This window comes from Globicephala melas, chromosome 1, assembly GCF_963455315.2.
Source record: "Globicephala melas chromosome 1, mGloMel1.2, whole genome shotgun sequence".
Lineage (NCBI taxonomy): Eukaryota > Metazoa > Chordata > Mammalia > Artiodactyla > Delphinidae > Globicephala > Globicephala melas.
Window position 1 is genome coordinate 182,977,021 of NC_083314.1, and position 24,578 is coordinate 183,001,598.

General features: G+C 53.8%; 1 protein-coding gene and 2 pseudogenes across 15 annotated transcripts in view; 2 read left to right on the forward strand and 1 right to left on the reverse strand.

Annotated features, from left to right (window-relative positions):
- CAMTA1 (calmodulin binding transcription activator 1) overlaps positions 1-24,578 on the reverse strand; it is an 894,146-nt gene that overhangs the window by 746,314 nt on the left and 123,254 nt on the right. The window lies entirely within an intron of this gene.
- LOC115865235 (protein FAM136A pseudogene) lies at positions 14,864-15,278 on the forward strand (annotated as a pseudogene).
- Positions 23,802-24,578, forward strand: part of LOC115866814 (ubiquitin-conjugating enzyme E2 variant 1-like) — a 44,281-nt pseudogene continuing 43,504 nt past the window's right edge.

Consider the following 24,578-nt stretch of genomic DNA (forward strand, 5'->3'; position numbering starts at 1 on the left):
AAGGACCCAGAGCTGCCAACGTGCTCTGAAAGAGAAGGATGGAGAGTTAACACAGCTTTGATTCTAAGGATTTTTTTTTTTTTTTTTTTTTTTTGCGGTACGCGGGCCTCTCACTGCTGTGGCCTCTCCCATTGCGGAGCACAGGCTCCGGACGCGCAGGCTCAGCGGCCATGGCTCACGGGCCCAGCCGCTCCGCAGCACGTGGGATCTTCCTGGACCGGGGCACGAACCCGTGTCCCCTGCATCGGCAGGCGGACTCTCAACCACTGCGCCACCAGGGAAGCCCGGTTCTAAGGATTTTAAGATTTATTATAAAGCTACGGCAGTCAAGTCAGTGGGTTTGGCGTGACGACAGACAACCGATCACTGAAATAGAACAGGGTCCAGAAACAGACCCTCATACCTGTGAACGAATGACTTTCCATAAAGCAGCAAAAGGCAACTCAGTGGAGAAGTGGGAGGCTTTCCAACAAATAGTGCTGGAATAACCGGACATCCACATGCAAAAAAACCAGAAAAATGAACCTCACCCCATATACAAAAATGAACTCAAAGTGGCTTATAGACCTAAGTTTAAATGTATAAAATTTTGGTAAGAAAACATAGGAGAAAATATCTGTGGCCCTGGGTTAGGCAAAGATTGCTTCGATACACCACCAAAAGCATGAGCTATGACAACAAAATGATCCATAAATTGGACTGCATCAAAATTAATTTCTGTTCTTCAAAAGATACCGTTACGAGAATGAAGAGAAGTCACAGACTAGAAGAAAATCTCTGTAAAGCCTATATCTGCTAAGGGACTTTTTCTAGACTATATATAAAGAACTCTCAAAACCCAATAATAAAAACACAGGGAACCCAATTTTTTTGGAAATGGACAAAAGAGTTGAACAGATATTTCACCAAGAAGACACAGGGGTGGCAATTAAGTGTGTGAACATCATTAGTGATTAAGGAAATGCAGATTAAAACCACGACCAGGTGCCACCAACCACCTACTGGAATGGCTAAAATTAAAGCGAATCCAAAACGGAAGCAGACTCGCAGACACAGAGAACAGACTCGTGGTCGCCAGGGGGCCGGGGCGGGGCGGGAGGGGGGAAGGGGGAGTGTGGGAGTCTGAGGTTAGCAGATGCAAACTGTTACATAGAAGATGGATAAACAACAAGGTCCTACTGTAGAGCCCAGGGGGCTATAGTCAATAGCCTGTGGTAAACCATAATGGAGAAGAATAGAAAAAAGAATGTGTATGTATATATATATATATATGTATGTATGTATAACTGAATCCCTTCACTGTACAGTAGAAATGAACACAGCATTGTAAATCAACTATACTTCAATAACATAAATCTAAAAAAATAATAAAAAGAAAGCGAATGACCATACAAAGTGTTGGCAAGGATGTGAGGGAACTGGGACTCTCATGCCCTGCTGCTGGTTGGAATGGAAAGTGGTACAGCTGCTTTGGAAAGCAGTTTGGCACCTTCCACATGATCCGGGCTTTCCACTTTTAGGTGTTTACCCAAGAGAAGAGAAAGCGTACGACCATGCAGAGGCTTGCACACGAATGCTCATATCAGCTTTATTTGTAAGAGTCAAAAACTGGAAGCAACCCAAAGGCCCATCAACAGGTGAATGGACAAATCACCTCCTATCCACACAGTGGAACACTGCTCTTCGATAAAAAGCAATGAACTGATACCTGCAACATGGATGAGCCGCCAAATAATTGTGTGGAGTGAAAGAAGGCAGACGGAAAAAAGAGTGCAGACTGTGTGATTCCATTTCTATAACACTCTAGGAAATGCAAACTAACTATGGTGACGGAAAGCAGAACAGCAGTGCCAGGGAAGGAGGCGGGGCGGACCTGGAGTGAGGAATCACAAAGGGGTCCAGGACACTTCTGGGGCGGCTGGGCATTTCATTCCCCTGATCTGGTGGCGGTGATGTCAAAACCCACCAAGCTGTACATTTTAAATGCGTGCAGTTTATCATGTGTCGATGGCGCCTCGGTGATGCTGTTTGTAGATAAAGACCAAAGAGGGGAAGGGGGCCCCTGGAGCTGTGTGAGGAGGCCCCCAGGATGTGTGCGTGCTGTGAGCAGGGAAAGGAGAGGAAGGAGCCAACAGGAGGAACAGCAATGTGCCCGTGACTCGTGGAGGAAAAGCGCGCATCAGAATTCATTCATTCATTCGTTCATTCGTTCAGTAAATTGGTGCTCCGAGCCCTGAGGACACAGAGGAAAATATGGTTCTTCTCCTGAAAGAAATTGGGACAAGAACCCTGACTGGTGGGTGCATCACTGTTGTGTATCTTGGCCATAAATTCGTACCATGTGTGCAGGTGTGCAGTGTGAGTGCGCCGCCAGGCTCCCCAGCGGACTGACTTCAGACAAATCACACAAACACTTTGTGCCTCTGCGTCCTCCTCTGTAAAATGAGGGTAACAGTCGTATCCACCCTACAGGGCTGTTATGATTCAATCAATTAATATCTGTGTGATTCTTAGAAGGAGGCATCGTAAGCACTCAACCAAGAGCCATATTTGGTGCTATAATTATCACTGCTTTTATGACTAACCCTTCTCAGAGACACCCACCAAGATGTAAAGATAAATCCAGGTGCTGAGATAAATGACTGATTCTACTTGTTTTTCTGTCTCTCCTTACTTTTCCTCATTAAACATGTATTACTTCTAAAGTGAAAGTTTTAAGCAAATGCAAATACACAGATGAACAAATAATCTAGAACACTCGACAGCTCCAGTAGGTACCAGCCCACACCCCCTTTGAACAAGCTCCCTGTGGGTGCTCAGCCCGCACCTTCCCTCCTTCCTCAGACAGCCTAGGAGTCTCCCCGCAAAAGCCCCGACCAGAACCTTTATCTGCAGCAGGTTCACAGGTGGGAGGTGTGAACAGAGGTTTCTCTTGGCCCCGGCTTCCTGTAGCCTTTTATGCGAATCAGACTGAGGGCATCTCTGCCCCAGGCAAGGGCTGGTGCGTGGAACAGAGAACGGAAGAATCAAAGCCATGTGGGGCGTGGTCCCACCTGCTGCCGCCCTGGCGCCAGGTGACATGAGGACCCCAGAGAGGCCCATCGTCCCCAGCAGGCGTCTTCTTCCTTACGTGGTGCCAACTGCATGCACCCTATGCCCCAGAGAACAGAGAGGGCTGCTGGGGGGGGGGGCGGTGCAGCAAAAGGGTCCCTCAGCCCCCAAGAGGGGCATAAAGCAGCTGAGGAAACCTGGCCCTGGAGAGGCCAGGGGACAGGGGGGCAGAGCCGTGACCCATACGGGGTGGCAGCCAGGAACCTGAGGAAATGGCAGTAACTGAGGGCCAGACCCCTCCCGCCACCTGCCCCTCACACACCGACAAACCCAGTGGTGGTTTAGGGGCAGCTTTAAATGTGCTGAGAAACCCCAGAATTAAATGAGATTATGTTTCTGCGTCCTGGTGGAAGGAAGGATTGAAGTAGAAACTAAATTCCGTATTGGAGAGACAGACAGACAGCTCCGTGTCGCATACCCTGCGCTGTGGCCTGAGGGTGGTCTCTGTCACGGACTTATCTGCGGTCACCACTGGCTGAGGGTTTGTCTTCAGCGGATCGAAGCAGCGCGCGACACAGTGAGGAACGCGGGTGCCAGCCCCGTGGAACAGAACGGAGGGAGCCCTGGACCCTGTCTGGGCACCGGCTCTCCACCAGGGGGACAGGCGTGTGGATGGATGATGACAAGTCTCCAAGGTCCAAGGGGAGGTGAGGCCGGCTCGAAGCTACAGGAGAGGGCATCTGGACAGATCTGGAAGCATCCAGAGACCAACACGGGCATGTGAAGCCCAGCAAAGACAACTTAAGTCTAAAGGGTGGTCCCCCCACCAGAAGCTCACAGCTGAGCGAAGGGGACAAACGTCACGAGAACGAAACAAGGACGGCCTTGGGAGGGTGACCACGGAGTCCCCAAAGCGCTCACTGACGGACTCATGTCGTGTCGTGAGGGTTTCCATCCATCCTCCTCGAGATGAGAGAAGGGCCAATGCAACACGTTCCCAATAAAGCCAAATTGATTTCATCTGAAGAACCGTCCTTCATCCGGAGATTATGTCCTTCCAACTTTTCTGTTCGGAAACGCCGATGATATATGGTCGCTGGAATTTTTCAAAGTCTTACTTGGCAAAATTCAAAGTTGGCGACCCTGAACGTCCCTCCTGTTAAAAAAATTCCCGGCTCTGAGAAAGCGCTCGGTGCCGAGAAAACAGCACGATGCAGACGGGGTCTCTGACGGGACTGAGGGGCTGGGGGCCTCCTTTAGACGGGGTCTCACGGACGGCCTTTTTGGGAAGCAACATTTAAAGTGAGACCAAAATGAGCTGCGGCAGCAATGGGAGCGGCTGAAGACAGAGAGGCCAGATGGAGGCGACAGCAAGAGCAAAGGTCCCGCCCGAGTGCCAATGAGCTGGGTGAGATCTTGGAACCGACCCAGGCGAAGGAGGGAGGGTGCAGTGGCCGCAGCTGGAACGGCAGGGAAGGGCCTGTCTGGGAACAAGGCAGGCAGGGGCATCTTCCCAGGGGAGACGGAGGTAATCAACTCTTCCCTGGGAGGGTTAAGATGGGGAAGGCAGGTGGGAGTAAAGGTAAAGAGGAGGGGCTGTGTGAGAGCAGGAATAGCACAGAGGACCTGGGGTGAAGAACCTGTTTAATAAGATGCAGCCCTGCCCGCCTGGTGTACCATCGGCCTAAGACATTCGCACCTGCTGAACAGGAAGGTACAGACACCTGGTTCCTCCTCTGATGCTTGCAGAGTGAGCACGGCATTTTAGAAGTCTTTTCAGACTCGCTGTCTTGTAAACCGAGTGGTTTGGGGGCTCCCTGCCCGTTGAAGCAACGGATTTCAGTACTTCAGGCAGAGGAGAGGACACGTTACCCACCAGAACAACAAAGGGAATTCTCAGCTCTGAACGGCTGGCATGATTTTTGTTAGTGTAAGCAGCATGGCCGCAGATCGGAGAGCATTTTGTTCAGAGGGAGGGTTTTCGGAATCCGGGGCCTGGGTTCCTCCTCGAGTGTGGAGAAGATGCCCCTCCGCACCCTCACCCTTTGGCTGATGCCCAGGCGGGAGGAGAATGAAATGCAGAGGGAGGGAGCGCAGGGAACACCCCTTCCTGTCCCGAGAGACTGGGGAGGGGCCGAGAGGGAGGATGGAGGTGGGCACGAGACCCTCGTCATCTCTCCCACACACACCACCCCCCAGATGGGTACCAGGAGTCTGAGACCTGAGGGTCAATGATCTGCTTCCTGGGTACCAAGGAGGAACCAAAGGCCCTAGGAACACGGTTCCCAAACTGTGCACCCAGGCACCCTGGAGAGCCTCCGAGAACTCATGAGACCACAGGATATTTTAAGTTATGGAGGGAAACAAGCAATACTACATATCTGTCGGACTCCTGTCAGACACCACTGGAATAACAGTTTCACCGTGAGATGAGCCTACGAGCCTTTTGAGGACATCACGTCACTGTGAAGCTGAGTTTTCAGTGATTGCTGACATAAGAAGGACCTGGAAAAAATCCGGATGGAACAGGAAGTGGGGTTGGCGGCACCCAATCTGACTCCGGGATTTGAAAAGCTGTCCAGCCCCCGATGGTCACACATATCCCAGTAGTAAGTAACTGGGTAATTTAAGAATGAAATAAAAAATTATGAGTATGATATTTTCAAGCAGCTGTTGTTAGGACACAAATATTTATTAAGGCTTTTGGATCTAACTGCTTAATAAACGGAACTGTTAAGTATTCTTTGAACTATTAAGTATTCTTAATAAACGGAACTGTTAAGTATTCTTAACGGAACCGTTAAGTATTCTAGGGATGCCATAAAAAAAAAAAGAAAATCACTGAGGCACTAGGGGTGCCAAGAACCAAGAAAGTTTGGAAACTTCTGCTCTGGAGCAGGTAGATGGACGAGACGGAGAGCAATCGTGGACGGCGGCCCGCCTGGAGCTCACGCTCAGGCTGCCGCGTACTGTTCTGGGCAACTGACTTTGGAACAACTGGTTTCATCCGCTAATAACCCTCTTTGTCTTGAAGAGGAATCAGCCCCTACACAGGAGGGTGCAGAACTCTGCTGGGCACAGAGTAAGTGACCAGCGAGTGGTGACTGTTGATCATTCTTATCATTATTACCTTTATTATGGATGTGATACCCCTAGAAGGCAGGGGCACAGAGAGGAAATAAGGCCCCTGCAGCCGTTAAGGCAGTGAGGGGAGGAGCCCCCCAAGACCTGCCCCCAGGTGGACAGACACCCCCAGCGGGTGGCTTTGTGCCCCATGACCTGCGGGCCCCAGCGCCTCGGTGGGAGAAGGCGGGAAGGCTGAGGCCTCTGATGGTCAAGATGCGGAGGCCGCTTTGGAAGGGGCCTTGGAACGCTGAGAAGATAAAAGTGGACCAGCTCCACCTCCAGGGCTGCCTCCCCAGAGGCCAGATGGGCCGGTGGTTCCTGGGGCTCATCCGTCCAGGCTTTCTGCAAGCTGCACCCACGGAGCCACCCGTGGAGTGCAGGGAGCCCTCCCTCAGCCACCACCAGGCCACGAGCACACACCCCTCCCCAAACCCCAAGGGGCAGGGGGAAGCGGGGGAGGGGCGCTCCGAAAGACTGAACAGGGACCCAAAACATCCAGGCAGACAGGGGTTCCCTCAGGGGCTGATACAAGCCATTCGACTACACTCCCAGAGTGGACCTAAAACCTAGGAGCCCAGCCCTCCGCTCTCGAAAGCAAGGTCAGGCCACGTGGAGAGAAGGAGAGAAGCTACGTTTTCTGTGCGCACACGGGGCACAATGTAAGTGGACCGGTGACTCTGCAACACACGGGCCGAGGCATCAGAGACGGAGGACGTGAGTGAAGGTGAGCCCTGGGCCAAGCCAGCAGGGCCCACCATGGAGCGGCCCACGGCCCCGTTGCCCCAAAGGATGGATGAGCGATTCCAAAATTCCCCAAGTCCCCAGCCTTCGGGCACCCGCCACCCCAGGGACCTGCAGCCCCCGAGGGCCCAGTGGGGCCAGGGTCAGACTGTGTGGTCCACTCGCCACACCCAGGAAAGCTAGACTAGGTCTCACGAAGAAAACGCCCAGAGAAATCCGACCACGAGGCAAACCCATCCTGCCAGAGTGCATCAAAATCACTGTTTGCAAGATTTCTATCTGCCCCAGTTGACTTGTTTCAAATCCGAAGTGCCAGATTCCCGGTATAGTAATAGAAGGGGTATTCATAGGCACTCCGGCTTCCAGTAAGATGCAAAAAACTTCGCTCACATTTTTTAAAGTTTATAAATAGCCTCGGAAAAGGAGCTGGAACACGCTTCTTAGTAAATACAGCTGACCCATTTTCCTCATTCTTCACCAGGAATAAAGCGACTGTTACCACGGAAAGTACAGAAGAGTCTAAATATATATTTCCTCCTCACAGGCACCAGATCAGAAAAGCAGCGTCGACACCCAGGAGGCGAAGGAGGGAGAGGCCAGGCCCCCGGTTACCACCCCGCACTCCCGAGGGCCAGGGTGGCAGCGGGTGCCTCTGGGAAGCCCACGCCCCAGGCCTGACTCTCGGCTCCAGCAGCCCTGCTCAAGGTCATGGGGCTCGGCCAGGCCTTCCTTGACCTGCCTCCTCCCCAGCAGCTCCTGTGTCCCCACCGTCTGTCTCCCCAGCTAGTAGGAAAGTTCCAGAAGGGGGACGTCGCCCCTTGGGTTCACTACTTACACCTATTCCTGGAACCTAGCATGTGGTAAGTCAACTCTATGAAATGAACGAGGAGGTGACAGGCGGGCCTGGCGGGCCTGTGCTCCCAGCGCTGTTTCTGATCCTGTCAGCCTCCATCTCGTTTCTACGCAGGAACGTACCCAAGTCGCCCCTTCATCTGAGAAGCCGCAAGCCAGCTTGCGTGATGGCCTCGGAGGGGGTCCTTGTTTCTGATGACTTCCATACCTTGGGAAACTGTTTTTCCCCCTCCTTTTGGCAAGAGCTGTAGTATGAAACAATTACCCACCAACCCAGCAGGTCTCAGTGATTCGGAGGGAAAGAACGAGGCCCCTGGGCAGTCCGTGGTGAAGGTTAAGTGTGTCTGTCCATCCACTGCTCTGTGCCGGGTGCTGGCGCCTCCGCAGGCCCACGGGTAGACGTCTGGCCAGCTTCCCCGGGAACTCATTCACGGCCCCCATGCTTCGCCTGGCGCTGGTGGAAGAGAGGTCTCAGAGGGGCTGCAGGCTGGGCAGAAACGCAAAGCCTTCCCCGGTGTTTTCCCAGGAGTCGCAGGGGATGCGGGGGGCGGGTACATGGTGGGGCAGCTCTGCAGGACCTCCTGGGGACGGCGCCTGTCACCCTGAGCAAACAAGAAGGTTCCCCCCTGAGGCTTCAAAGGACAGAGGTCTCTGGGGTGCCTGCCACCCAAGCAGGGAGACACACGAACAGACACACAGCTCGTGGGGCAGAGGCCAGGGACACCCCAGAAGGCTTTCATGGGAGCCGGGGTCCCTGTGGAGGCAGGACACTGGGCCAGACCCGGGCGGGGCTGGGGGATCACCTGGTGTCCAGTAACTAGGAAACAGTGACGGACATGGACTTCCTGCCCCAGCTGACCCTAAACCCCTCGTCTGGGCAGCTCATCCCCACGGAGAGCAACCACGCGGGACCCTCCCCAGGCTGGTGGAAACCTATCTCCCTGCCCCACCTGCTCGCACTTCACCCGGTGCGGCTTGAACAGGTTGCCGGCCCCGTGCTGGGGGCTGGGCTGTGGGCGTCCCCACAGGGCCTGGCCACGTGGCTCTGGGGTGGCCTGCTATCCCTCCTCACCTCCCTGCAAGCCCTTACAGACCTCCCGGACGGGGAGCTGCAGAGCTGAAAGCCAGCAGCCCACGAGCCCACCCCGAGCAGAGGGATTTAATAAGGGTCTGCTGTCATCCCTGTCCACACTCTGGTCCCGACACGGTGACACGAGGAGGCCCCCAACCTGATCACGGATACTCGGGGGCTCAGGCTCGCATCCCCCACACCTCTGCACACCACTGGGCCTGCGCACGGCAGGTGCTCAAGCAGGGCTGCAGGCCGCCTTCTTATAAAGAGTGAGCGCTTGGAGTTCTGCGAGTTTACGCTGTATTCCCGAAGTCTCTGTTCTTTATCAGTTATTTCTCTAGATTAACTTTTTAATTCATCATCTCGCTTATGATCATCAAAGAGCTTAACTGGTACTTATTTGATGGAATCTACCTTATCTATGAAATTTACTACTTCAGAGAAGTGCAAGCAGCGACCAGCAAGCAGAAACAGCCCCCCATCACCAGAGAGCCACCTGCTTTATCCTCCACCAGACTTGTTCCTGGAACAGGTAAGGGGAGGGGGGATCTAAGGTCCCAGCACCCCAGATTAAAACCTGGCTCTCAGGGGAACTTGGGAGCCATGGGGTGGCTTTAGAGCATGTCAGCCAACCCTTTGGCATTTCTCCCAACAAGAAGGGCATGTAATTCCCCCCTCCTTGAATACAAGCTCACAGAAGCGATGCTATGTGACTTCGTGAAGGCAACACAGCTAGCTTCCCCTGGGTTCCCTGTCAGGACTCGCACCTCTAGGGCCCATGTGAGAAGTCTGGCTGTCCTGCCGCTGCCGTGGAGACCACACAGAAGGAGGGAGGCCCAAGGAGCCCCCCGCTGCTCTGCCCCCAGTGGTTTGCGTCTTCCCAGACACGGAGTGAGGGGCCCTCTGGACGACTCGGCAGCACTGGGACCCCGAGTGAGGGTCCCTGGCCCGGCCCAGCCGCCCCCAGAACCAGGAGAGGTGATAATAATAAAGGATTCTGCGAAGCCTGAGGTGACTTGTTATGAAGCCAGAATTAGCTGGAACGATACACAAGCCTTGCTGGCCATGGGGCTCTGGCCAGACACCTTCCCTCCTTTTGCTCGCCTGAAATGAGGGGACCGGGGACCAGGAACAGATTTTTGCTGGACTTTTCTCTTGATTTTAAAAAAACGAGAGACAAAAAGAAAAATCAAAACAAAACAGGTATAATGGAACAAATTCTTCATAAAGTTAAATTCATTCCGTTTGAGAAATACTCTTTATATTGCAACTATGTCCCTCTTATATTGCTGGTATTAGAATATTCTTCCACTTATGAAATGATGATATAGTAGCTGGCCTCTGGCTTTTAATGGCCTCACTTGGTCAAATTAAAACTTTTAAAATTTGACCAGTCTGTGACATCCAAAGTCGGGGATCCACCTGGCCTCAGATCACTTCCATATCTGATAGGCCGTGATTTAAGAAATTCCCTACAGAAAAGGGGAGCTACCTCTCCTCCCGCCAAATATACTCCACAAAGCCCTGCCCCGGCTTATGAGCTCAGACACCTGGCTCCGGTTTAACACGGCTCGTTGGTCACCCAGAGTCGGCCCTTAACAGGCCTGCAAGCCCTTCCACCCGAGGCAGCCCCCTGCCTCAGGCCCCTGGCGTGCCCACCCCGCTTCTGGGGGTGCCCACTCCTCCCACCGGGCCCTGCAGGGCTCCAGGAAGCCTGAGTGGATGAAGAGCCTGAGGTTCAAGCAGAAAGAATTCCTTCAAATCCCAGCAAAAAGGGCCTCGCTTCCTAAGCCCAGCGCCTTCTCCAGCAGCATCTGGCCCATCCGAGGCAGGGCGGCTCGCCCCAGAGAGAAACACACAAACCTCCAGAAAAGGGTGTCTGTCAGCAGATCTGCACTTTCCAAAAACAGCGTGTTTCCAGGTCACGGAACAGAGAGACGCCAGCCAGAAAAACGCTGTGGGCTTGATTTCTGAAACGGTGAAGCCGCCTGGAAGCGTCTGGCCCTCTGGCCTTGCAACCCGGCCAGGTTCACATCCTTTTCTCCCCTGCATCAAAGGGTCTGTGGCCATGGAGAGGGAAGGTGCACATCCCTCTAGCCATGGGACGACGACCAGGGTGTCACGGCAGGATTACTGGGCTGGAGCGTTTTCTAACCCTCACGGCATCGGCCGCCCTAAAGCACCCGAGAGCCGGCAGCATCCCTCCCTTTGCCCAAATCCAGGTGTGCGGTGGCCCCAGGCTGAGGCCCCTGAGGGGGTCCAGGCTTCCCTGGGAGGGGGTATGGGCAGGACAGGCTGTGTTGATGCCTTCCTGATGCCACATAAATACCATTTTGAAGCCACCACAGTATTTCTCGAGCACAAACAGTACAGTAAAGCCAAGACATTTATATGCAGTTGGGAGACATTTATCCTGTGACAACATTCTATTCCAATGACTTTTCTATTGCCACCAACGATTAATGATGTAAATTCTGTCACTTGGGATGATGGATGCAGGGCAGCTAAGGGGCCTCGCATAGATTACCCAAACCCCGGCTTCCCATTGGCTCCCAGGACAAAAGTGGCCTGGGCTTCAGTCAAGCGTAAACGTAAAGTTCTTTGAGATTAAAACAGCAGTCTTCTCGCCCAGAGCGGCCGGTTCAGGACTGGGGGAAAGGCTCCTCTTCCTCAAACATGTTTTCTCTCTTCGGCGTCAGGGCCGCTCCATGAGCTCCAGTCAAGAAGTGCATAATTCTTTGCAGAGAGGAGCTGGGAAGGCCTTCGCCACAGCAGGAAAGTTAGAGGCAGGCGAGCAGGGCCCAGGGCCTCAGGGGGTCTGGGCCCCCAGGTGCTGGGTCTGACGCAGCCCCACCAACCTAGGTCCCAGGCAGACCGAGCTCCTCCCTGCTTCTCTGCTGTGGTCCTGCTGGGCCACTTGGTCCAGTGACCCGCGTCTTCTCCCAGGGCCCCAGGGTCTCTGAGGTCCTGCCATTGTCCTGCACCAAAGAGGGCGAACGTCCCCCTTGAGAAGGCCTCGCTGCTGCTGCTTGGCGGTTCTCCCTCTGTCTCCCCTTAAATGCTGTGTCTCTGGGGGGCTCGCTGAGGCTCTCCTTCCCTCTCACTCCACTGCGCCCCTTGGGGGCTTCTATCTACTCCCCGGGCCGTAGCTGCTGCCGACTCCCGAAGCTGTGTTTCCCAGGCCCTCCTTGATTCTGAGCTTTACACTCACAGATCCTACTGCCCGCGGGTGTCTCCTAGGGGCCTCCAACCGCAGGCTTCCGTACACCCCGGGGTCCCACGTGGCAGTGAACGCGACCTCCTCCAGCCCAGCAGGCCAAGACAGAAGCCCTGGAGCTGTGCTGGCTCCCCTCCGGCCCTCACCCTCCAGGTCGGACTGATGACCAAGTCCTACAGAGTCCTCTCCTTAACAACGTCTCGAACCTGTCACTTCTCTCCCACTCTGGCCCAGTTGTCACTGAGATTAATGGCAGCAAGTTCAGGGTCTCTGAACAGTTTTCCTCACGTACGGTCTTGCCACCGTGGCCCTTCCTCCGAGCAACAGAAATCGCATCAGCCGCCTGACCCGGGCCCCCCGGTGTCTCCCCAGGCTCGTCACACACGCTGGCCACCGCCGTCGGGGCTCCGCTCCGCCTGGGGCAGAGACAGCTCCAGCACCCCGACCTCTGCCTCGCTCCACGCTGCACACTCTCTGGACTTCGGGCGGTTTCTCGGACACGCCGTGCTCTGGATGCCACATCTTCACGGGGTAACTCCACCTGCCTGGAACAATTCCCTCTCCCCTGCCCCCTTCACCTGCGACCTCCTGCTCAGCCCCCAGGTCTCAGCTTAGCCATCGCTCACTCAGAGAAACCATCCCTGACCCCCCCACCAGAGCACACGGGCTTTGCTGTGGGCTCCAGGAGTGGTCTGTGATCCTGTCCTCCTACCCCCTGACACACCGCCCCCTCCCCACGGGGTGAGCTCGGGGTCCTCGTCGATCCTGGCCATCAGCACTAGGCCCGAGCACTTCACACGGCGTCAGCGCAGAATAAGCGTCCGTTACAGGGTTGCTCAGTGGGGACACCGAGTAGGGAACCTCTCTGCATGTTGGGCATCTCCCCTCCCACCCGCCCTTGAATGCAAAGTCCTTGAGGCCCAGAACTCTGACAAGTTCGTTTCTGGACCCCTGGGGAGCCCGTCACAGGTCTTGCACAGAGTAGGTGTTCAGAACATGTTTACGGAGAAACCAGCAGAGAAGAAAGAAAAAGACCTCATATAAAAAGCCCAGGGAACCTAGAAAATCAGTCGCCTCATTCATAAGGCAAAGGCTTAAAAGTTTAAAGACGGAGAGAGAATGGATGTGCAGTGCGCAGCGAGCATGCGGGCCTGTAAATCAAGCCGTTGTAAATGCCACGGGAGAGCGGCTCGGTTTCCCTGCAGAAACGCGGGAAGCAGCTGTAATTCAGAGGTAAGGCGGGCCTTACAGGAACTCGTGGGTCTGGATTCCTGGCACTCCTAACTCAATTTGGCCATCTCTCTCAGCGTCCTTTCTTGGACAACAGATGCGCTTTCTACTTTGTGATGCCTGGGAAAGGCCTGGCTCTGCGCTGACAGGTGGGGGAGCCCCAGCCAGGGAGACACCCGGAGAGTTCTACTGTCCTGGGGATTCCCACCCGGTGGCAGGAGAAAGCACAGAGGAAGAACGCAGACACACTGTGTACCCCGGCCCCCTTCTCGACCCCTTCCCAGGCAGCGTGGTCACCTCCGAGGCAGCTGGGCCTGGGAACAGGAGGCTGTTCACAGGACGTGCCCTGGAGACTTGGGGGCTCCACTGCCCACACCCAGCGTGAGGGACCCACCAGAGAGCAACCGGCCACAGACCGGGGTGGGGAGGGAGGCATCGGTCCCACGCCGGCGTCTGGGAGTGGCATGATGCTGGGACCAGACTCTTGTTTGTAAGGTGGAGGGCTACCCCGCCTCCAGACCCCGACCTCAGAGAAAGGCTTGGTCAGCAGCAGGGCTGCCTGTTCGCTTCCTCAGCGACCGTGAACATCACTGACTGTATCCTCCTCCCCAGACCAGCGTCTCCCACCATGCCAGTGGCCACAGCTGCTGGAGGGGAAGGCCAGAGGCCCATGGCTGCCTCTGGCTCATTCACCACATGGGCCCTCATGCCCTCCACGGCACACCACCTCCTCTCGCCCCCAGGCTCTGCCCGTGGACCTGCCTCCAGCAAAGAAAGTCCAGCCCTCCCTCTCCATCCAGGCTGCGCTGGGCTCCCCCATCTTGAAAAGCAAGGCTCGCTCAGCTCTATTCTCCCCATCCCCCCTCCTCTGGCCACTCCTCACCTTCTTGTGAAACTTCTCAAACTGCAGTCACACCGACACCTCACCTCCGAATCAGGAGGCTGGGCAGGAAAAGAACTCAGGAGCAAGTCCCCAAGAGGACCGGACAAAGGAGTTATGAGATGCAGAAACTCTGAGACCTTCGAAAACTGCTAGATTTCTTAGTTGACTGAATGCACATACCCCACTGCAAAAATTATCTTCCAAGTCTGGTTTTTAGGTTCCTGGAGTAAAAGAAGGGAAAAATCTAATTTTTGAAACCTTCATAAATATGTGCACTTTTGTGGCTAAAACTACCTGAATGAATCCACTTCTGCCTGGCAAAGTAGAGGGATCCAAAGCTCCTGCATTTTAACAGTTTCCATTAAGGCAGCTTTTCTTTTTTCAAAAAATAGTGACTAGAAAAATAAATCAGAAGGCTTCATGAAGCCCAAGGCCAATAGGAGACGGCCAGGACGAGGCTCCCTGACAAGTCCGGCAAGCCCGAGCAGGGCTGTGTCTCCTACTTTTCTTATTTCTGAAGCAGCTCCGGCCAAAGGCGTGCCTTTGAATCGTACAGAATTAGAATTCGGCTGTGGTTTTTTCCCAGGCAGTACAGTATGTCTCCATTGGTGCTACAGCAGGCTCGTAAATTAAGATAAAAAGCTGGTGAGCATGTGGGCGCCGGCGCGGCAGGGAGCTGCGCGGGGTCGCCATGGCAGAGCTGCAGCAGCTCCGGGTGCAGGAGGCGGTGGACTCTGTGGTGAAGAGTCTGGAGAGAGAACATCCGGAAGATGCAGGGCCTCACGTTCCGGTGCAGCACCGGCTGTTGCGAGGACGACCAGGCATCCACGCAGCAAGTGCACCAGTGCACTGAGCGCTGCCATGCACCTCTGGCTCAAGCCCAGGCCCTGGTGACCTGCGAGCTGGAGAAGTTCCAGGACCGCCTGGCCCTGTGCACTATACACTGCAACGACAAAGCCAGAGATTCAACAGATGCGGGGAGAAAAGAGCTTCAGGTGAAGCGGCGGCTGGAGAGTTGCGTGACCAAGTGTGTGGATGGCCACGTGAACCTCATCCCAACCAAGACCAAGAAGATGAAGGAGTCTCTCTTGTCCATTGGGAAATAGATGTCTGCTACTGGCCATCGGGGCTGAAGGCAGGAATCTATTTAAAAAGAGGAACGGGGATTTTCTAAGGAAAGTTTATGAATGAGGAAATTAAGGATGGCAGCAAGCTTAAGGCCTATGTCACTTGCCTCTGGACACTGGTTCTTTGTGTGTGAATCCTAGAAAGTGAAAAAACCTGGTGCTACAATTTGGGTCAGAGATAGCACAGGAGAGTTTCTGTGAGGCTGAATTTCATGTGGCCAGGGCTTATCCCGGCAACAGGGAGTCTCCCTTGCACCAAACCAGAGCCCTCCAAGGTACCAGATTCTCTTAGTACACAGATACCAGCAGGCTGGCAGGTTCACCTGACCCGCCTATGAGCTGGTGGGGTGTGAGGAGAGCTGTTTCTGTTCGTTGCCAGCCTCCTGTTTGTCTGAAAGATCACTACAACATGTTCCACAAACTGGAAGTAAAACAAAATCCAGGAGGGTCACTAATTTAGAAGGGGAAAGGGGGCCTCTGGGGCTTTGTTTTGCGTGGTTTTGTTTTATGTACAAGGGCATGAAGCTACTTTAAGATGTAGAGTTGGGGGAGGTAGTTTGGATAAAAACTTTGAAAGGGTCCTTGCGGATGTTCAGTTCTGGCCGTCAGAATGTGCATGTGCATTTCTTAAAATTCTCACACATGACATCTTTCAGCCTGGAGACCCTGCAAAAACATAAGAAGTGCTATCACACTGGCAGGGGAAGCAAACCTCCCCTCTGACTGGCAGCCGTGATGAGCCCTGAGGCTGTCTGCAGCAGAGTCAGCAGAGTGACAAGACAATCTTGCAGTGACACTCACCCTTGAAGGGAAAGGGGATTTTGACTGTGCTGTATGCTGGTATTCACGAATGAACAGCGAAAGAGGAATTGTTAGCTGCTTATTAATTAAGAGAGTTGTGAAGCACTGGCTTTGGAAAAATCTGGTTTCCATAAAACAAAATAGAGTGAAAGCCTAAACCCAGGATTGCTTACTTTGTCCCCTGTAATAACAGAGCTCTGTTGAAACAATCCCTTGGCAACACGAAGGTCAAAGGAGAAAAAGTCAGCAACTCAGGGGCGAGCTGTGACTCCTTTAGAGCAAAAAACGGGCCAGCCCCCCGTTACCAAACACCGCTTGTGCGACATGCATTGTTCCTGCCGCAGTTCAGGCACCTTATCGTTTTATTAAGGACCTTGTTGTGTTTTTACCAACTTATTACTTGATAACATAGCCTGTCTGTTTGCTGTTTCAAGACTGTGACACATTTCCCTAGTGGTTTGGTTTTAAAAATAAATAAGACTTAATTTTTCTTCAAAAAACAAAGCTGGTGGGATGGAGACAAGAATGTGTTCCTGAGGAGGGGAGAGAAAGCAGCAGAACACTGGCCCCAGAGTTGGTGGCTCCTGGCACCTCCCTGGCTAACAGGGGCTGCCCGTTTCCTCAGACCTGCTGAACTAAAAGCCCCGACTTCCGCAAGCCAGGCCTAAGCGGGCTGCATCTCAAAGAGGGAAAGGTCTGTGACCCAACCAATGCACCTGTGCCACCCTCCCTATGGGTCTGCCTGGGACCAGGCGCTGAGAAGAGACTGAGAGCACCCTATGTGGCCTACAACTAGTACCACTGGCCAGAGGCCACGATAAATGGCCATGGATGGCCACTAGCTAGGCCATCCTAGCTAGTAGCTCTGTGTGTGAATTGCTCTGCCTTAATTCAAGTGCACATTCATTTACTTGAGAATTCAGTACTTGTTAAATGTATCAGGTGCTGTCCTAACACCAGAGGCACAACAGTGGAAAAGCCCTGCCTTCTTGCAACCTACATTCAACTGGGGGAGGCAGGCAGCAACCAGAATCCCTCAGAAGTGATCAAGTGTGATTATGCTCAGCACCCCCACAGGCAGTTTAGACCATCTGACAGAGACCCTTGCCCTAGTGCAGGGTCTTTGCCCCCTCTCGAGATGCTGACACGAACCCTGTGCTCCAGACAAAACGGACTATTCATTTGCCTCCAAATCCATCCTTGCCTGCTCCCATGCCTGCATTTGTGCTATTCCTTCCCCTAGGAAGGGCCCCCTCTTTACCTCTCAAACACCCTACTCTGCCTTCAGAACCAAAATCCATGCCACCTCCTCTGCGAGTCTCTCCTGGTCCCCTCCCCACATCTCCCTCCTCTGCACGTTCCTCAGCTTGGTCTCCAGCATGGAGTGCGGAGCCCGGCACAGCACAGTTTGAGGGGCTCACACAGAAATGCTCATCCATAAAGCAACTTAAAAACACTCAGGAAGAGAAAGAACAGCATTCAGGGTAGGAAACAGTTAGTGGAAGCTTCCAGGAAGAAGCTGACCTGAGTCTCTGCTGGAAGAAGCTAAGTGGGGTGAGGGAGGAGCAAGGTACTCTAGGCAGGGGCCAGCACCTGGTCAAAACCTCCCAGGGATCAAGCAGAATGCCTCCCTTGCCATGACTGCACTGTGCTGGGGAGGGCACCCCAACAAGGATGGGGGTGTGGGGAACCCCAAAGGCAAGTGGCTCTGGGGGGACCCACAGGCTCCCCAGCAGTGCAATGAGCAACCTGATGGAGCCAGTGTCCAGCTGTGTGGGACTCACAGGTGGGGGGCGTAGGGGACTCAACCTCCCCAAGCATCTGAGCCAGAGGATGTGGCGGCCAGAGCAAAGATGAGGGCTCCAATCTAGAGGCCAGGGGGAGAAACTGGCCCCAGAAGTCCAACCCCTCCTCCATGGCCTCTGTCCCCAGGAACGTTCACACATAGAGAAGGAAGGGTGGCACTTAGGCCCTTTCAGAGAGGGGGAACTGAAGCATAGATAACGTGACTCACTCAAGGTCATGGCACACTGACGGCAACCTGGGTAGGTCACACCTGTAGCTGGACGGGGGTGCTGGGGAAAGCAGCCCAGCGCTGGCGTTACAGGGCGTGGGCTGGGTTCAAATCCTGCCTCTGACTTACCAGCGGGGTACCTTTGGGCAGGCTACTTAACCTCATGGAGCCCAAGCTGCCTTCCCTACAAAGTGGGAACAGAAACGCCTCCCCAGCTGCCTGACCGGGTAGTGGGAAGTATTCTGTGACCCATGTATGGCAACTGGCAGTGGCCTGGCTCAGCCCAGAGTGGCTACAACAGAGTATCCCCTGCGCACTGGGGTCAAGTCTTCTGCTGAGAGGGAGACAGTGGGGACCACAAGGGAGCTGGGAGAAGCTGTCAGCCAGGAGGACAGGTGCTGGGAGGACTGACCAAAGGGACGCCCCCCCCAGGTAGGGCACCCCCTGCAGAGGGAGAGCGTCTCAACCCAGCCGGTCACCAAGTGGAAATTACGAACTTCTCCACTGCGGCAGCAGAAATACCAAGGTTATTTTGAAAAGTATAAGAAATGTTAATTCCCTGGGGCTCTTTATGTAAAGATAGACTAGAATCAAGAGGATGGAGTGGCTCCCAGGAAACTGACAGGAAGAGAGATGCACGTTAATATTTCATTAGTGTCCCATTAGCAAGATAACACACGTTTTCACACTTGGTGACTTCTTGGGAATAATGTCTTATTCAGAAACAAACGGGGCCACCACTGCCGCTTACCCTGCTGGCCTGCGAAGCATGCTGCAGCAGCCAATCGGAAAGGACTTGACCTTCAGGGTTATGGCTACCCCAGCCAGTGAACTCAAGAGTGTGTGACTTCCTGGGAGGCTCCTAAAATACCTGCTAATCCAGATGAAACCCAAGCAACTGGGGTGAAAACGTAGGGAGGCAAAGCCTTCCTTATGCTTCTCAAACCAGGCTTGTACTGCTCACCCCTCCAGGCCACCCACCACCTGAGGGATCCTAACACCCTGGCCATCACCTCTGGCTCTACAGTTACAGCTACAGTGGAGGGCAGGGGAGGGGAGGCAAGGGGGCAGGGATTCAGGAAGATAAGGGGTGGGGTGTCCTTAGCTACCATTGTGCAAATCACTGTCACTTTCACTTGCTCAGCAAATATGTACCAAACACCTAGCGTGTGCCAGGAATAAGCTTGAGGCTGGGCACAGGGCAGGAAGCAGACAGCAGGCACGGAAGCAGAGAGAAGTAATGAAGTTTGAGGGTTTACGTTTCACAGCAGACCCAAGAGGCAGGCTCGGTGTTCCCATTTTTCAGATGATGAAAATAGCTCAGGGAAGTCAACTGCCCTCCGCAGCTCAAGCCACAGACTCGGCTGCCTGTCCTTACAGCCGGAGGCAGGGATGCGGTAAAGGGAGGGGCCTGGCAGGAGGGCTCTGGGTCCTGGACCTGCTCTGCCCTTGTTGGTCTACCTTTCGGGGCATTTAGAGATGACAAAACACATGCAAAGACTCTGCAGATGAGCTTTGTTTCCAGGCTTTCAGGTGTGTCACTAAGGTCTTATTTTCTGGATGGACGGTAATTGCCAGCACGTGGGACAATCGCTCAGCCCGCTCCTCCCCGTCGCCCACGAGGGCACGAGGTGCCAAAGAAAACGAGCACAGGCAGGGCCCTCCCAGCTCAGAGGAGCCACCTTCATTCATGTGGCCTCCCGGGCGCCCCAACGCCCTCCAGGGACCGCCTTATGGACTGCACTTCCTGGTCCTTAACAAAAGTCATCATCTGCGTCCGAGGAGTAGAGGGCATCTGGCCTCCAGGGACACCCTCCCCATTTCCCTCTAATTTGATCTATTAATTTAAAGCAAAGGAAGCTGCCAGGAGTGGTGGGCACAGGGGATAGCTGTGAGGATGTAATTAACGCAGCTGCTCCAAACGCAAGGTGATGCCTCATCAACTCATTAGCAGGTGTACAGCAATTTAGGATGACAGCCTGGAGGACGGCAATGGGGACACGCAGCCACCTTCCAGGTCCGTGCCTCGCCCGCCACTTCAGTTTCCTGGCTGTCGAGCAATGACAAACAAAGCTCTCCCAGCAGAAGGCTCCGAGCTGCCGGAAGCCCAGCAAGAGGTGCTGGTGCCGGAATGGCTGGCGGCCTGGGGGCCAGGCCCAAAGCACCCCGGACCCAGCTAACCACAGGGTCCCATGCAGAGACCCGCTAGGAGACAGGAGAGCACAGCTCCAGCTTTTTTTTTTTTTTTTTTTTTTTTTTTGCCGTACGCGGGCCTCCCACCGCCGCGGCCCCTCCCTCCGCGGAGCACAGGCTCCGGACGCGCAGGCCCAGCGGCGACGGCTCACGGGCCCAGCCGCTCTGCAGCACTCGGGACCCTCCCGGAACGGGGCATGAACCCGCGTCCCCCGCCCCGGCAGGCGGACCCTCAACCACTGCGCCACCAGGGAAGCCCTCAGCTCCAGCTTTTAAATACTTCCCCATTAAAGAGTCAGCGTGGGTTCCTGACCCTGTTCGCTGCGCTCTGCAAACACAGGAGACAAAGATGGACCAAGAGGACGTGGTGGCCTTCCCAAACCACGACCTGCTGGAGGGACACAAGTTAAGCAGAGGGCTGCTTCCAAACATCACATCAAGTCATTTTAGCATTTTCCCTTCAAGAAACAAGACCAGCTAACCTATAAGGGAAAAGAATCTGAAAAAGGATAGATAGACAGATACATAGATACATAGATAGATGGATATATACCTGAATCGCTGTGCTATACACCTGAAACACGTTGTAAATCAACTATACTTCAATTTAAAAATAAATAAATAGGGAGGGAGATGCAAGAGGGAGGAGATATGGGGATATATGTATATATATAGCTGATTCACTTTGTTATAAAGCAGAAACTAACACACCATTGTAAAGCAATTATACTCCAATAAAGATGCAATAAATAAATAAAGTGGGGGGAAATATAAATAAATAAATAAGAAACTGAATGAAGAAAAAGAAACAAGACCAGCATTTCTCCCCACTTCCAAAAAAAAAAAAAAATATATATATATATATATCTATCTCTAACTGGCTTCATCTTGTAAGCCTCAAATACAGCAGAAACATTTCAGTAGAGAGGGTTAACCCTGCAAAGTTACGCTCCAGCCTGGCTCCAAAGAGACACACGGGTAGTTTTGGGCCATCCAGGTGACTCTACCCATGCAGAAGCTGGAAGATAACTGGGGAAAAAAGAAGAAAAAAGGTTACCATACTGGTGTGTTGACATGACAACCCTTCTTTTCTTTCCCAGCAGGTCGCCTAGGTAAAGCCCTTGGCGGCTCTGGAATCACCTGGATTGTGAACTTCAATGATGACCCAGCAGAAGAAGATACACAAAGTGTCCCTTCGATCCCTGAGCAGCCACCTGGGCCCAGAAAAAGTTAACACTGCTTCAGCACATCTGCTCCACAAGGGCAGTGAGGGGGTGTGGCCAGATCCCAGGGCCCAGTCACGATACAGATAAAGCCAAGAACAGAGAAGGGACGGCTGCAGACCCCACAATGGCACATCGTGAAAGGCCCACGGACTCGGGGACCAGTGAGCGGGACGAGGTTAGCTGCTCAGAGCTCGAAACAGGCTGGGCCGCCCTCAGGGTGAAGAGCAGAGCAGATGCAGGAAACTTTCCTTGGTGTTAGGGTAACATGGGAGGGAGGAAACCCAGAAGCCGCCATCCCCTCTGAGAGCTGAGCCCGAAAGAACCAGACCCGGACAGCTCACTCGGGAGCTCTTCACAAGTCTTTTCGCGCACACGTATTAATTTCACCCGGGTCACACTCACGATCTGAGGTCACCCCAGGGAGGCAGGTGGGTACACCCAGGCCTCACCTGTCACAGGGCTGCCTCTGGCGGGCCACCCCACCTGCTGCGCTTAGACCCACATTACAAATGAACAGCTCTACAGCCGCACCAGCTCCTAGGAAGACTAGAGCCTTCTCTACCCCAGCGATCTCTCCCCCTCGCACACAACTGCAGCTCTGCCAGGTATAGCTCAGTCCTCAGCTGTGCCAACTGACCCAGGGGTCTGCTCTAGGGCCCCACCTCAGGGTGGAGACCACGTTCACCTGGGAACTGCGCCCCTGTTGGAGAGGCCCCGGGGCCCAGCAGCCCCGAGGCGGGCCCTTTCTGGCTATGAATTTCCAGATGGTGGCTGTTCCCGCCCCGCCCCAAGGGGCCAGCAGCATTTCTATGATTTTTGCTTAGAAAGAAGAGTTAGTCGTATTTCTCTTCCAAATGCAGCTGGAACAGGGAGGCAAAACTGACCTTTCACACGTATTTTGCATTAATTCAGAAATACTCTATCCGAATAAAGAATATGAGGTGACTTTACTTCACGCACCCTTTCATCTAAATTATTAAAAGCCCACATATAATACTTCGGACGACCAAAGCAGACAAATTTTTTCTCTTAAGGCAAGCAAATCCTCATTTTCCTGGAGAGTAAAAGAGAACGTGCAAGTCAGCCCGCTTAATCCTACCTGCCTCCATTGAAAAAACAGAAAAGGGATTAGGATGTAAAATGACCAGGATGCTTGTGGTTACTATTGTACTTCACCATGTTATTCTTTGATTCGATGCCTTTTAATTAAATTTAAATTGATCGAGCAGTTTCAGCAATGATTTCTCAATACTCATGTGTGATTCTGAAGATGCTAGAATCTGGCTAAATTAATACTTCACGCTCACCTGCCAATAACAACTCCTGGTGAAAAATTGCACATTCAGGAGGCTGGCAAAGACTGTCCCACTAAGTAGTGCTGGGAGGACGAGGCAAGGAGCATCTCAGGACAGATTCCCAGCTACCTGAAGAGTCTGGTCTCACAACATCGTACACAATGCCTCGTGAATAGTATTTTTATGAGAGTTGAATCAAAGCGTATTTTTAAAAATTTTATGTCCACCTTCCCAACTCCACTCCAAGAAAATAAAATGGATGCAGATTTTGGTTCACGACTGTGAACTCAGACTATGCCAAACCCGGAGAAGGGTGACAGGACCAGTGTCCTAAGAGGCTTGAATTTATGGGGAGAATCAGGAGGTGAGCAAGTTGCCAATTCGCTGACACAAAAACCTTTTCTTGGGGAAAACGCACTGAACTTTCTTTCAGTCTGCTTTTTGAATACTCTAGCTTAGCATCTGCAGTGAGCTGCAAAGTGTCCTGTGTGCCAGGAAACAGATAAGCTGTGGGTAAAAGGGCTGTATGGTGGGAGCAAGACAGAAGCACCGGGACTTCCCTGGTGGCGCAGTGGTTAGGAATCCACCTGCCAGTGCAGGCAACAGGGGTTCGAGCTCTGGTCCAGGAAGATCCCACACACCGCAGAGTCCGTGCGCCACAACTACTGAGCCTGCGCTCTAGATCCCGCGAGCCACAACTACTGAGCCCACACGCCACAACCACTGAATCCGTGCGCCGCAACTACTGAGCCCACGCGCCACAACTACTGAAGCCCGTGCGCCTAGAGCCCGTACTCCACAACAAGAGAAGTCACCGCAATGAGAAGCCCGCGCACGGCAACAAAGAGTAGTCCCCGCTCGCCGCAACTAGAGAAAGCCTGCACGCAGCAACAAAGATCCAACGCAGGCAAAAATTAATTAATTACTTAAAAAAAAAAAAAAGACAAAAGCCCCGGCCATCCACCTGCGCAGCATGGAGAGCAGCTGGGAGTCCTCCACAGATGCCAGGCACCCACTCTGCCAGGCTCGGAAGGCCAGGGGCCACAGTGGAGGTTGGGCATTAAAAACCCCTTCCTGTGCCTTATCTGCAGGGAGACGGATAAGACGCAAGGAGGTGGTGCGTGTCAGGCAGCTGAGGTGCCTTGAAGAAAACCAGCAGACACACAGGGTGAGGGGTGCTCTTCGATGGGGTGACAAGGGGAGCCATGTGAACGGGGCATCTGAGCAGAGCTGAGGGGAGGAGGCGTGGTAAGAACGGTCTGGGGTTCCAGGCAGAAGGAACACAAGTACGCAGCCATCAAGAACACAGGAGCTGAAGCCAGACCACCCGAGGCCCGGAGGTCACGGGCGGGCTCTAGATTTCACCACAAGCGTGATGGGAGCTCAGCTGGGCTTCGCACTGGCTTCTGTTTGGGGGCAAGCGCAGAGGGCAGGCAGGCTGGCTCTCTCTCTCAGAAGTCAGGGCCACAGTCCCTGACTGGGTGGCTGCCCACCCTTCCTGTCAGGCTGGCCCAGTACCCACTGCTCCCCCTCCCAGAGCCTTCGGTGTCTCGCAGGGAAGGGACCGGCAACCCAGGGAACCATGCCAGCTCGCTACCTGGCAAGAGTCACATGAGCCCCGGGAGGTGCCCCAGCTCCGGAAGGTCACCAAGCGGCAGTTTGGACAAGGCCCAGGACTCCTGCCTGGCCTTCATTCGAAGCTCACCCCACAGCAGGCTTCGCCCGAGTTCCTGAATTAAGCTGCGGCGTC